We start from the raw sequence: 13,125 nt of genomic DNA, 5'->3' as shown, positions 1-13,125 counted from the left end.
TGGGACTCCTAGGGAAGTTCCAGTTGATCGGAATTCCCAGACGAGCAAGGCAATACCATCCTCGAAGCTGTTCATAGGAGATTTTCGAAAGAGTTGCAGCCGAGGCAATCAATTTCGGAGGAGTGAGGCAGGAAAAACTTACACAACCTGGCATAATTCTAGTGAGCCTTGTTCGAAAGTGGAAGGGCGAAGTAATTCTAGCAAATTCCATACGTGATCTAAATCGGAAGCTGGTAGAATTCCTACGACTCAAAGAAGCAGGTTCCGAAGAAAATTCTGCTTGTTCTCGAACATCGACTTCTCTCGCTCCTGATTCAAGTTTGACTATTGAAAAGCAAAGCAGTTTCGGCGAATTCCGTTGGTTGTATCGGAGTCAACAGACATAACGAGCGAATTTTAGCAGTCGATCACGAAGTTGGAAGTGGTTTCTAAAAATTGACTCTATTTTAATGTGGTGATTTATGATGATAGAGAGGTAGATTCATATTGGATCTATAGAATCGACGGTGGATAAGAAGGTAAACAGCGTTGTCGATATGTTGCGAGAGGAGTTCAGTCACGTGTGAAATTTGGGATGAATTCAGAATATGGATGATGGACCAATACATGATAATGTTCGCTAGACAAAATCAAGTTAGATTACCTGCTTGTTTGCTTTCAAAAGAATATTTTGATCCAATTATTATAGAGAAGCTACCAGATCCTACGAATAATCCTTGTTCTCCTCATGAGTTCCTAAAAATGAAGCCACCTAAGCAGGAGTCAAGATTGTGGAAGACCGATTCTTTGCCTACTTTAGATTTGGGCAGAAGAAGAAGTATTCTAATTTAGGCAACAATGACAAGAAGGACGACTACAATATCGGGAATAATTTTGGCGGTGAAAAGCATTATCTAAAAGGAAACCATAACGATCAACATGTTAGGACAACAAATCCAAAGGGACAATCTGATCCCTTGGAAAAAGAAGTCCATGAAGAGGAATATTCTAGCAAATAGAAAGAAATAGATGTGGTTGAATTGTTTGCATGGAATCAAGAGGTTTTGACTATAAAATTAATCGATATTGAGGAAGTTGGAGTTGGAGTATTTCAGCAGGATTCTAATTTAAAAGGTTTCGAGGAACCATCTGACGTGAACCTATCAATGGTAACTCAAGATGAAAGGAGTTTGGATAAGGAAATCCGTGTAGACCACATTGTACAAGGGCAAGAAGCTGATGATCCGGTTGATATGCAAGCTATAAATCAGATTGGAGATAAGAACTGTTATGAAGATAGCTTCCATGCAACTGATATTCCGGTCAGGGATATTGCTTCATTGGATAATCTGATTTTAAATCATGTTTGGAATGAAGATAGTGATGGAGGCCTGGTTTCAACCATTAAACAACCTATGGAACTTTCTCATCATTTCCTATGTAATCAATATAATTGAACAAGAAGGGCAAGGAAATTTGAGTCCCTTACTATTGCTAGAAATGGTATGTTTAGAGGTATGTCCTTAGATGACATATCTTCTAATGTTGTGAGGGTGTGTGGACTTGATAAGGAAGTATGGGGACAACTTGTAATCGGAAGACAGCTACATAAAAGAACAGAAGCAGGCTTTATGGCTGGACACAAGGTCTTGCATGAGATAGACAATTCAATTTTTCAAGGAAGGTCATGGTACTGTGTACCAGTTCAGCAAAACATTGCTTTGGAGATGACATAAAGTATGGCTTCAACAAATTGATATCTATCGAGGTTTCAGCGGAGGAAAAGAGCTAAAGGAGCCAGAAATTCTACTCAATACGACAACCAGCGAGTGGTTGCTTCAGGTTTTGTTTTAGCTGATGAGTCCAAGAGAGCTATGGACAATGTGTTAGGCTTATAGAAGTTTTTCAGGATTGCGCCATTCAAGCTATGGAAGAGAAGGAAAAAGCATATTCGAAGCAGTGGAGGGCTGGCATTTCTTGGGGACAAGAAATATTTTAAGGCGAGGGGAATATTAGGACCCAGGGTCTAAAGTAATAGATAATAGATGTATTCCTTTGTTTGTATTTGCTATTAGTTTGAATTGAACCAGTTGTACAAGGCAGTAGTCTTCAATTATAATTGGTTTGAATATTTGGCAACCCCACTAGCGCCAAATCATTGCTATCTGGATCAGTATATAAGACTGATCAAGCATAATTCATAGGCATCAATCAATACATTTGAATATTTCTGATTTCACTCTCTCTCTCTCTCTCTCTCTCTCTCGATCTTACTCTCCCTCACTTCCTGTTCTTCTGATCCTCCCTATTCTTCTGCTAAATTCCCTCCTCATTCTCCCAATTTCCAATCCAAACCCTAGGTAAACCCTAGGTACACAACAATATTACTTTTCAACTCTTAGGTCTAGTAATGATAGTGATATTATGTTATGGCACTATCGTTTGGGTTATCCTAGTCTTTTGTATCTCAAAGAACTCTTTCCATCCTTATTTAATAAAAATTCAGTTGATTTTACATGTGAAGTCTGTCAATTACCTAAGCATGTTCACAATTCTTATCCACATCAAACTTACCAAGAATCTCATCATTTTTCATTAATTCAAAGTGATGTTTGGGGACCTTCTAAAATTAAAAGTGTAACCCAGGCAAAATGGTTTGTTTCGTTCGTAGATGACCACACTCGTCTCTCATAGATGGTTCTCATGAAAGAAAAATCTAAGGTAGGTCAACTATTCAAAAACTTCCATTTCATGGTTCAAACTCAATTCAATGCCAAAATTCAAATTCTTTATACTGATAATGTCAGAATATTTTAATTCTATTCTTAGAGCATATCTAGTTCAAGAGGTTATAGTCCATCAAAGTTCTAGTCCTAATACCCCTCAACAAAATGGGATTGTTGAAAGGAAAAACAGGCATTTGTTAGATGTTACTCGAGCTCTTATGATATCCTCTGATGTTCCTAAAATTTTTTGGGAGTGATGTTATTCTTACTACTACATACTTTATTAATCGAATGCCTTCTCGGGTTCTCAAATTTCAGACTTCATGTCAGGTCTTTCTCAAAGCATACCCTACCAGTCATCTAATCTCATTTATACCTCTTAAAGTGTTTGGTTGTACTTCTTTTGTCCATATTTCTCATCAAAATCGAGATAAATTTGATCCTAGAGCCATTAAATGTATCTTCCTCGGTTATATTCCAAATCAAAAGGGATATAACTGTTACTCTCCACTCATAAAGAATAATGTGGGGGTTGGAGTTGTTCTCATGTAGAAGGGTCACCCAATAGCCTTCCTCAACCCAGCCTTAGCTCCCAAACATGTGGGACTAAGCATATATGATAAGGAATTTTTTTTTTTTTTTTTATCAAATGTAAATATGTATAATGATAAGGAATTGTTAGTTGTATTAATAACTGTTGAGAAATAGAGGCACTATTTGAAGAGTGGAACCTTTATAATCCGCTCTAATCATGAGAGTCTGCAGTTTTGAGAGTTTGAAGTTTCTTTTACAGCAAAAACTACAAACTCAGTTGCAAAGGGGTATGAGTAAGTTGATAGGCTTGGACTACACTACTCAGTATCGAAGGGGGGGGGGAAATGTCACTGTAGATGCTCTGTCCAGATGTTTTCATGAAGGGACGGTTGCAGCCATTACCACGGTTGTTCCTAATTGGTTACAAAAGGTGACAACTAGCTATACTCTAGCTGTGTGGTCTAAAGAGCTGCTAAAACAACTGCTTATTGATCCTTCTAGAAAACCAGGTTATACTGTATCTAATGGGCTAATCCGATTTCATGGCTGGATTGTAATTGGGGATTGTGACCAGCCTAAGTCCAAAATTCAGCAAGCCTTACATGGGTCACCAGTGGGGGGGTCATTCGGGCATAAGGAACATGAACAAAATTAAAACAAGCTTAGTGATGGAAAGCTGTACTAAAGTAGGAAGAAAGAATACTCAATTAAACAAGAATGCTTTCTCATAATTTTATTGAACTCAAGTGTGGTATATATATATATATACGAAGACCTCTAAAATATCTCCTAAAATACAAGAATACATTTGAATAAACATAATAAAATTTGAACTTAAATCTCCTCTGAAATTATCTTCCACAAACTGTTGAATCCCCCTTTTTCCTGAACCCCATCATCTTATCTTGTAACCTCTCATATCTTATCTACTTAATTTGGAAGACTCCCAACAACCTTACCTTATCATCTTATCTTCTATCACTTTAATTTGAAACACTCTCAACAGCTTTATCATCTATCTCTCGAATAGAGATAATCAAGATTCAACTTTTAATCTTTCCAACACTCTCTGTCAAACTGGTGAGTAGATATCAGTCATTCCCAACTTGCCAACTAAGAAGCCGAATGCTAGTTTGGACAAGGCTTTTGTATGAATATCAGCTTCCTGATCTTTTGTAGAGACATAGGATAAGTTAAAAACTCCAAAGTCCATCTCATGTTTGATGAAGTGGCTATCAATGCATACATGCTTCATCCGATCATGTTGCATAAAGTTATGGACTATGCTTATGTCACAACCCCAAGGGCATAGGAGTAATTTTTCTATTGCATGTATTTTTTCTTTATTGTACCTTCAGCTGCCATAGCAGCGAAGTCCTAAGTCAGTCAACATGCATAAGGTTCTATTGGGGATGAATGGAGAGGATTTCGTGGCTGATCTGAGATTACTGAAGTTAGGGGGTTGTGATGTGGTGCTTGGGGTGGACTGGATGAAGGGCGTAAACCCTATTAGCTTCGATTTCAATAAGATGGAGGTGACTTTTGAGAAAGATGGAAGAAGGACCCTAACGGGTAGCCATGAATCGGGAGTATGCAATATGATTTTGGGAAAAAAGCTACAGAAGATGCTCAACAGTAAGTTCTCCCTAGTGGCACAGTTATTCTCCATTCATGCCATGGAACCAACAAGGGACAATTTGGAGTAAGAAGGGGAATTAGCAGTGACTATGAGCAACCACACCCAAGACCAATGGAAGGTACATAAAATTGACTCTCTTAATATGCTTTTAATTTAGTTTAGGGACCTCTTTGTTGAACCTAATTCCTTCCCACCCAAGAGACCCTATGACCACACTATCATTCTTAAACCCAATAGAGAGCATGTTAATGTAAGATCTTACCGTTACCCACCTAGGCAAAAAACTGAAATTGAAAAACTCATCAAAGACATGTTGCAAAAGTCTATCATCCAACCAAGCCACAACCCTTTTGCATCACCCGTATTACTTGTTAAAAAGAAAGATAGTTCATGGAGGTTTTGTGTTAACTATTGTCAACTAAATGCCATTACCATCAAACACAAGTTTCCTATACCTATTGTGGAGGACCTGCTTGATGAGTTCAAACATGTTGTTTTTACCAAGCCAAACCTTACATCAGGCTATCATCAAATTCATATAAGGCTCGAAGACATCCCCAAAACAGCCTTTAAAACCCACCAAGGGCACTATGAATTTATAGTAATACCCTTTAGCCTCACCAATGCCCTAGCTACCTTTCAGGCGTTGATGAATCAAATTTTTTAGCCCTATTTACTCAAATTCATCCTAATGTTTTTTGATGATATCCTAATCTATAGCCCTTCATTTGCCAAACACCTTGACTACCTAAAAACCACCTTGAAGTCCTTAAGTTCAATAAATTGTATGTTAAAGAGTCAAAATGTGCATTTGCACAAAGGTAGGTGGAGTATTTGGGCCATATTATATCCAATGCAAGGGTAAGTACAAACCCTAGTAAGGGGGCAGCAATGGTTGCTTGGCCTAGGCCCCACAATGCTAAGGGCCTTAGGGGTTTCTTGGGATTAATTGGTTACTACCGCCAGTATGTTAAAAATTATGGAGTTATCAGCCGACCCCTAACCGAGTTATTGAAGAATGATGGATTCCATTGGGACTTTAAGGCAGAGGAGGCCTTTTGTAACCTTAAGCAAGCCGTGAGTGAAGTGCCAACTCTAGGGCTACCAAACTTCAGTAAGCCATTCACTCTTGAAACAAATGTTAGTGCGAATGGGATTGGGGCTATATTGGTTCAAGAAGGCAAGCCATTGGCTTTTCTTAGCCAGGCACTAGCTCCTAGGCATCTTGGATTGAGCATCTATGAAAAAGAACTTTTGGTAGTACTGGTGGCTATGGACAAATGGAGGCATAGGGAGGTAAGTTTGTGATCAAAACAAACCATGAGAGTCCGAAATTTTTGCTACAGCAAAAGTTGCATACAAAATTGCAACAGAAGGGAATGACAAAGTTGATGGGATTGAATTATGTAATTTAGTATAGAAAAGGGAAGGAAACCTAGCTACTGATGCACTATCTAGGTACTATGAGGAGGGAAGTTTTGTTGCAATTACAACAGTGGTTCTAGATTGGCGCCAAGAAGTGCTCTAGTTATGAAGCAGATGGAAACACTAAAGAACTTCTTCAGCAGTTAGTAGCGGACCCAACAACAAGACTGGGGTATGCATTGACCGATGGCCTCATCAAATACCAAGGAAAGTTGGTGATGGGGATGATGATGGATTAGAGAGGAAGGTAGTAGAAGCACTACATGATTCTCCCATAGGAGGACACATTCAGGCATTGTGAACACCTATCACAAGGTTAAACAACTTTTCCATTGGCCAGGGCTAAAGAGGTATGTGACGGAATTTGTGTTGAGATGCCATACTTGCAAGAGGTGCAAGTCAGAGATAGTGGCTACCCCAGGGCTATTACAGCCTTTGGATGTTCCAAGAGAGCCTTAGGAAAGTATCTCAATGGACTTCATTGAGGGACTTCCCAAATCAGAAGGGTGAGATTGCATTATGGTAGTAGAGGACAAGTTTACAAAATATGGCCATTTCATTGGATTGACCCATCCCTACACTACTCAGGAGATAGCTAAAGTGTTCTTGGACTAGGTGGTAAAATTGCATGGAACCCCTAAAGCTATAGTATCTAACCGGGATAAAAATTTTATCATCCTACTGTGGAAAGAGTTGACGAGATTATTGGAGGTTAAACTCAACATCTCCACTGTCTACCACACTGAATCAGATGGCCAGACAAATAGAGTCAATTAGTGTTTGGAGACATATTTGGGGTGCTCCTGATTTCTACAACCTAAGACTTGGCACAAATGGCTTGCTATGTCTCAGTGGTGGTACAACTCCCGCCATCACACCTCCATAAAGAGGTCTCCCTTTGAAGCTCTTTATGGTTACGAGCCATCTTTGCTACCAGACTTGGGAAATTCCTCTACAATTGCAGCCCTAGATACCTAACTACAGCAAAGGCAACAGGCTTTGAAGGTACTTAAGACCAAATTAGACAACCCCAAGAATCGTACGAAGGAGTTTGCAGACAAAAAAAATGAGTGAGAGAATTTCAAGTGGGGGAGGTGGTGTATTTGAAGCTCAAACCAAGTCATCTGAAGGCCCTACTAAAAACCCCCAGCTCGAAGTTAAACCCAAGATTCTATGGCCCATTTCCCATTGTCGCAACGGTGGGAAATATGGCCTACCAGCTGCAACTACCAGAGGGCTCCAACATCCACCCCGTGTTCCATGTCTCACTTCTCAAGAAATCAGTGGGAGCACAACCAATAAGCTCAACCCTGCCTTCCATCCCCAATACTAGTGACAGTATAAAGGAGCCTACAATTATAGTCAACAAAAGGGTGATCTACAGACAAGGAGCTTTTATCACTCAAGTTCTCAACCAGTGGTCTAACCTCCATCCTAATAATAATACTTGGGAGTATCTTCCAAATATCCTCAAGCAGTTCCCTCGAGTGGCAACCTCCTCAACATTTCTTGAGGATAAGAAAATTTTGAAGGGAGGGGTAATTGTCATGTACTAGCGAAGTAGGGGGGAAGCTACTATAATTAGAATGTAATAGAGGGCGAAAGTAGTATAATTAGCAAAGTATGTAGTAGGGGTAGTACTAAGTTTGTTGCTGCATTAGCAACTTGTACATTCCCAACACATATAAGCGATTACCCGGACATGGGGGAGGTTAGGATCAGCTATAAATACAACTAATCCCTTCTCACAGAATATATGAAAATACACTAGAAGTTCTGATTTCTCTCTCTATTTTCTCTATTCCTCCCTCGTCTCTATCTTCTTCTCTCCCTAAAATTCTCTCTCGTTTCCCCCTATTTCTCTCTCGATCCTTTTATTGATTGAGAATTACCAGTCAAATCCTCAGGAAGTTGACATCTGAATAAGATGAAAAGGTTTTGACATTTGATACGAATGAGAAGGATAATTGTTCTTGGTTTGTTTAGCATAAATACAGTGTTCACACTAAAATAGAGAAGGAACTTTATTGCTAAACAATTTTAGATACAACAATTTGGGAAAACAAAACTAGGAGGGCCAAGGCGTTTATGTCAAAGCATTATTTCTGAATGCGAAGAAACTGGCAATAAAATATTTTCAGGTAATTGACTATTAGAGGTAGAACTAGCACCGTTGAGAATATAGACTGTTTTTCTCCATAGCGCTGTCAATCGTCCATCCATCCCAAAGACAAGTCCTGAACACACAAATCAAACGGAAAAAACCAGTGTTCTAAAAGGCGGCCAGGCAAGGCACCAAGCAAACCCTGGCCGCCGCAAATACCTTCAAATCGCCCCCTTAGGCACGGGGCCCGAGCGACGCCTAGGAGGCCAAGGCGACGCCTCCCAGACGTGTTTTTTGCGCCTGATTTTCCCCTCCCTTTTATATCCTCTCCTCTCATGACCGTGGTTTGGGCTCATCTATCGCTCGACTCCATCTCCATCCCAGATCAGATGGATGGATCTAAGATCTGACAGCTGGATCTAAGCGACGATGATGCAACATCCAGATCTAGCAGTGCTATAGGAAGGAGACGGTGATGGAATAGCCTAGCGCTCGAATAGCGCCTAGTGCATTTTAGAACACTGAAAAAAACTTATTGCACATTTATGATCCCTTGAAAGCTTGTTAACGAGAACAAAATTGCAGTTTAATTTTGAAACATGAAGTATTAAGTTTAATCTTAGTCCTGGCACATCAATAGAACCACAACCCACTGCTTTTGATACCGAGCATTTCCCACTTTGATTTTAATATCATCATCACACTCTTCACAGGTTGAGAAATTAGTTTAGTTTCCAGTCATATGATCTAATGCACTAATATCAATAATCCCCCTTCGATCTATACAGCTATTTGTAAAACATGAAATGCAGGTGTTACCTTTATGAGCAACAGTGGCCATGGATGATGAAGATGCATCTTTTGTTTCCTTAAGTAGATTTTGATTACTCAATAAGATTTGTAAAAATTTTATTTGTTCAGCAAATAGACTCATGTTACCAAATTTTTCTGTCATTGGATGTTTCAATGGCAAGGGCTCGGTCAGGCTCACGATTTGTCTCCCTCATGTTGCGTGATTTCCAGTCAGCTGGTTTTCCATGTAGTTCCCAGCATGTCTCCTTTGTATGGTTAGGCTCGTTACGATGACTACACCATAGTTGCTCCTTGCCAATCTTCTAATTTCATTGGTGTGGAGCATGTGTTTTGTTCTGATGAGTAATTAAGGCAGATAGGGAAGAGTCTGACTTAGTAGTAGATGAACTGGTAAGCATTACCCTTCTCCTACTCTCTTCTCTTCTAACTTTTGAAAAACTTGACAAATACTAGCAAAGGGCTTAGTACTTAGTAACATGCCACGTACCTCGTCCAGATCTTTATTTAATCCCAGTAGGAAGCAAAGATCCACTCTTTCTCAAGCATTTGAGAGTGAATTTTACACCATCTTATGAATAGTTCCAATCCATATCATAAAATAAATCCATCTCTTGTCATAATTCAGTCAATGATTTATAGTATTCAGTGATTGTTTATGGCATTGTCGTGTATGTTAGATTTTTTATCACCCTTCAAAACACTGCGATGTATTTTCCAAATCTAAGTATATCTCTTACACAGCCTCCCATATTTATTTGGTTGTCTTGTAAAACAAGTAGGTTCTCCCGATCTTAGGTTCCATGGAATTGATCAGCCATGCCATCACAACAGAATTTTTTGCATCCCAAGCACCATAAGTCGAGACTTTTGAATCTAGTATTAGAATTGCACCAGTGACATACCCTGCTTTTCCTTTACCTTTAAGAACGAGGAAGATAGACTAGAACTATTCTCTAAAATTGGTTCCATTTAATTTGTGTTGAGTGATCTAGAGGGAATGGTTTTCAAGAGATGAGGATTAGACAGGATTTTGAAAAAAAGAAGTCATACCCTCTCGAGAGGAGGACAATGAGGAATTGGTAAAAGGATTGGTCCCCGGCAATTGATGGCTCTAATACCATGAACAAAATTAAAACAAGCTTGGTGAAGGAAAGTTGTACTCGAGTAGGAAGAAAGAATACTAGATTAAACAGGAATGTTTTCTCATAATTTTATTGAACTCAAGTGGTATATATATATCCATGAAGACCTCTAAAATATATCCTAAAATACAGGAATACATTTGAAGAATGATAATAAAATTTAAACTTAAATCTCTACTGAAATTATCTTCCACAAACTGTTTAATCCCCATTTTTCCTAAACCTTATCATCTTATCTTGTAACCTCTTCTTATGTCTTATCTCCTATCACTTAATTTGAAAAACTCCCAACAACCTTACCTTATCATCTTATCACTTTAATTTGAAACACTCCCGACAACTTTATCACCTGTCTCTAGAATAGAGATTGCTAGAGAAGATAAAGGAGGAAAAAAATTCAAGTTATAAATGAGAGGATGAGAAGAAAAGAAGATAAAGATTAATATGTGAAAAGATGAAGAAGAGTTCAAGCTGAGAAGATAAGGAAAAGGAAGGATAAGGCTGCTCCAAAAAATCAGATAAGGAAGTCCTAAATTCAATCCAATCCTATTATGAAATATATGTTGTTGTAATCTAGTTCTATATTTTAGGAGATTTCTTATGAATTTGTGTATATATATTTTTCATCCCTCGGATCAATGAGATTGTGCAAGTGTATTCCTCTCATTGAAACTTCCAGCAGTTTATTTTTCAGAAATAATCAAGATTCGACTTTTTAATCTTTCCAACAGAACACCTATCACAAGGCTAAGCAGTTGTTTTATTAACCCAACCTAAAGAGGAGTGTGGTAGAGAATGTGATGTCCTGTGATGCCAGCGCTGTAAACATGAAACAGTGGCGACACCTGGGTTGTTGCAGCATCTGGAAAGACCAAAGCAGACCTAGGTATGTCCCTCTTAAGGATTTTGTAGAGGGGCTGCCGAAATCAGAGGGCAAGGATTGCATATTCGTGGTGGTGGATAGGTTCACTAAATTTGCCCACTTTATAGGCCTCTCTCATCCCTTCATAGCACAGGAGGTGGCAAGGGTGTTTTTGGACTAGGTGATCAGCTTACATGGCGTGCCACAGACCATAGTCTCTGATAGGGACAAGGTCTTTACTACTCTACTATGGCAAGACTTGTTTAAGTCTTTGGGCGTCTGATTGCACATGTCTACTACTTACCACCTTGAGATGGATGGCCAAACGGAGCGTGTGAATCAATGCCTAGAGACCTATCTGTGTTCTCTTTGTTTTGCTCAGCCACAGGTCTGGCACAAGTGGCTTCCTCTAGCCCAATGGTGGTATAACTCTTGTTACCACAACTCCATTAAAATGACCCCCTTTCAGGCCTTGTATGGCTACACCTGCCACTCTGCAGTCCACATCTACAGCTGTTGTGGATGACTACTTACAGCAGCAACAGGAAGTTTTACAAGTGTTATGAAGGGAATTAGCCACTGCCCAATACAGGATGAAATAATTTGCTGATTTAAGGCGCAATGAATGGGAGTTTTCAGTGGGAGATCTAGTTTACTTGAAGTTGAGACACTCCCACCAACGGGTTCAAACTCACGGCCAAGTGTCTAAGCTTAGTCCTAAATTTGTTGGCCCCTTCCCTATCGTGGCCAAATTTTGAGACTGCAGGTTACAAGCTGCAACTGCTTGCCACTTCTCACATGCATCCCATCTTTCATGTATCCTTACTCAAGAAGTCAGTGGGTGCCCAGCTGGTTTCTCCTACTCTGCCTGACAATGTTTCTGATGCTCCTCCTCTGGTGGAACTAGCTTTTATATTGGATAGAAGGGTGATCCATAAACAGGGGGCTCCTCTAACTTAGGTGTTGGTTCAGTGGACTCATCTTCATCTTGACAACACGTGGGAATATCTCCCTGATCTGTTGCAACAATTTCCTCAAGCAACTAGGCTCCTTTCCCTTTCTTGAGGACAAGAAGAGGGGGGGGGGGGGGTAATTGTCAGGACCCTACAGTTCTATTGGGGGTATTTTTGTCCTTTGGGGCTAAATTTGTAAGGTAGTTAGTAGCTGTTATACTTAAACAGCTATTGGAAGTTGTAAGTTGGCGCCAAGGAGAAGCTATAAAAGGCTTCCCAACTGAATGAGAATCATTGATAAATATTCATAGCAATTAACTCTCTCTCTCTCTCACTCAATTTCTCTCCCTCTCGATCCCTCTAATCTCTCATCTCCCTCTCTGCATTCTTCTCTCATCCTGCCCTAATTCTCTTCCTCACAAGAGAATTTCCATTGTCAGTCACGAGGTCCTGACATTGTTGTTATATAGAACTCCATATACAAATTGGAACACCTTTGTTTTAAAATCCGACAACTGGCCTTCTGAAAGAAAAGTAGAAAGAAAAATGTTATTGGTACACCTTTGTGTACACCTTGGGCTACATAAAGGTGTACCAATGACAAAAAAACCCCTCATGAGGCGTATAGAAGCGCGTGAGGCGCATGTGAGGCGCAGGGTATTTTAGTCATAATACCCCTTTATGTAACCCAAGATGTACAAAATGGTTGTACATCTAGCATGATTCAAGTAGAAAATAGGTAACACTCAGTGTTTTCTTATATTATTACCAGATCTTAAGTTTTCAAGTTACGATGTGTTTCAAAGCCAAGGGAAATGTTTGTCTGAATGATTGACATGTGTGTCTTGATATGAAATCATATAGAAGATACTATAACATATTTTGATGGGCAACGTTAAGAAATATTCAGGAAGCCTATTGCATAAACCAACCAGAAAGAGTGATAAG

At 39.4% G+C, this 13,125-nt stretch overlaps 1 protein-coding gene across 8 annotated transcripts in view; it reads right to left on the bottom strand.

Annotated features, from left to right (window-relative positions):
* The window catches only part of LOC127786643 (uncharacterized), a 109,918-nt gene that overhangs the window by 59,401 nt on the left and 37,392 nt on the right, over positions 1-13,125 (bottom strand). The gene's annotated exons all lie outside the window — the stretch shown is intronic.

Source organism: Diospyros lotus, chromosome 12 (genome assembly GCF_014633365.1).
Source record: "Diospyros lotus cultivar Yz01 chromosome 12, ASM1463336v1, whole genome shotgun sequence".
Classification (NCBI taxonomy): Eukaryota; Viridiplantae; Streptophyta; class Magnoliopsida; order Ericales; family Ebenaceae; genus Diospyros; species Diospyros lotus.
Note: the sequence above shows the minus strand (reverse complement) of the source record. Positions and strands in the feature narration are given on the sequence as shown.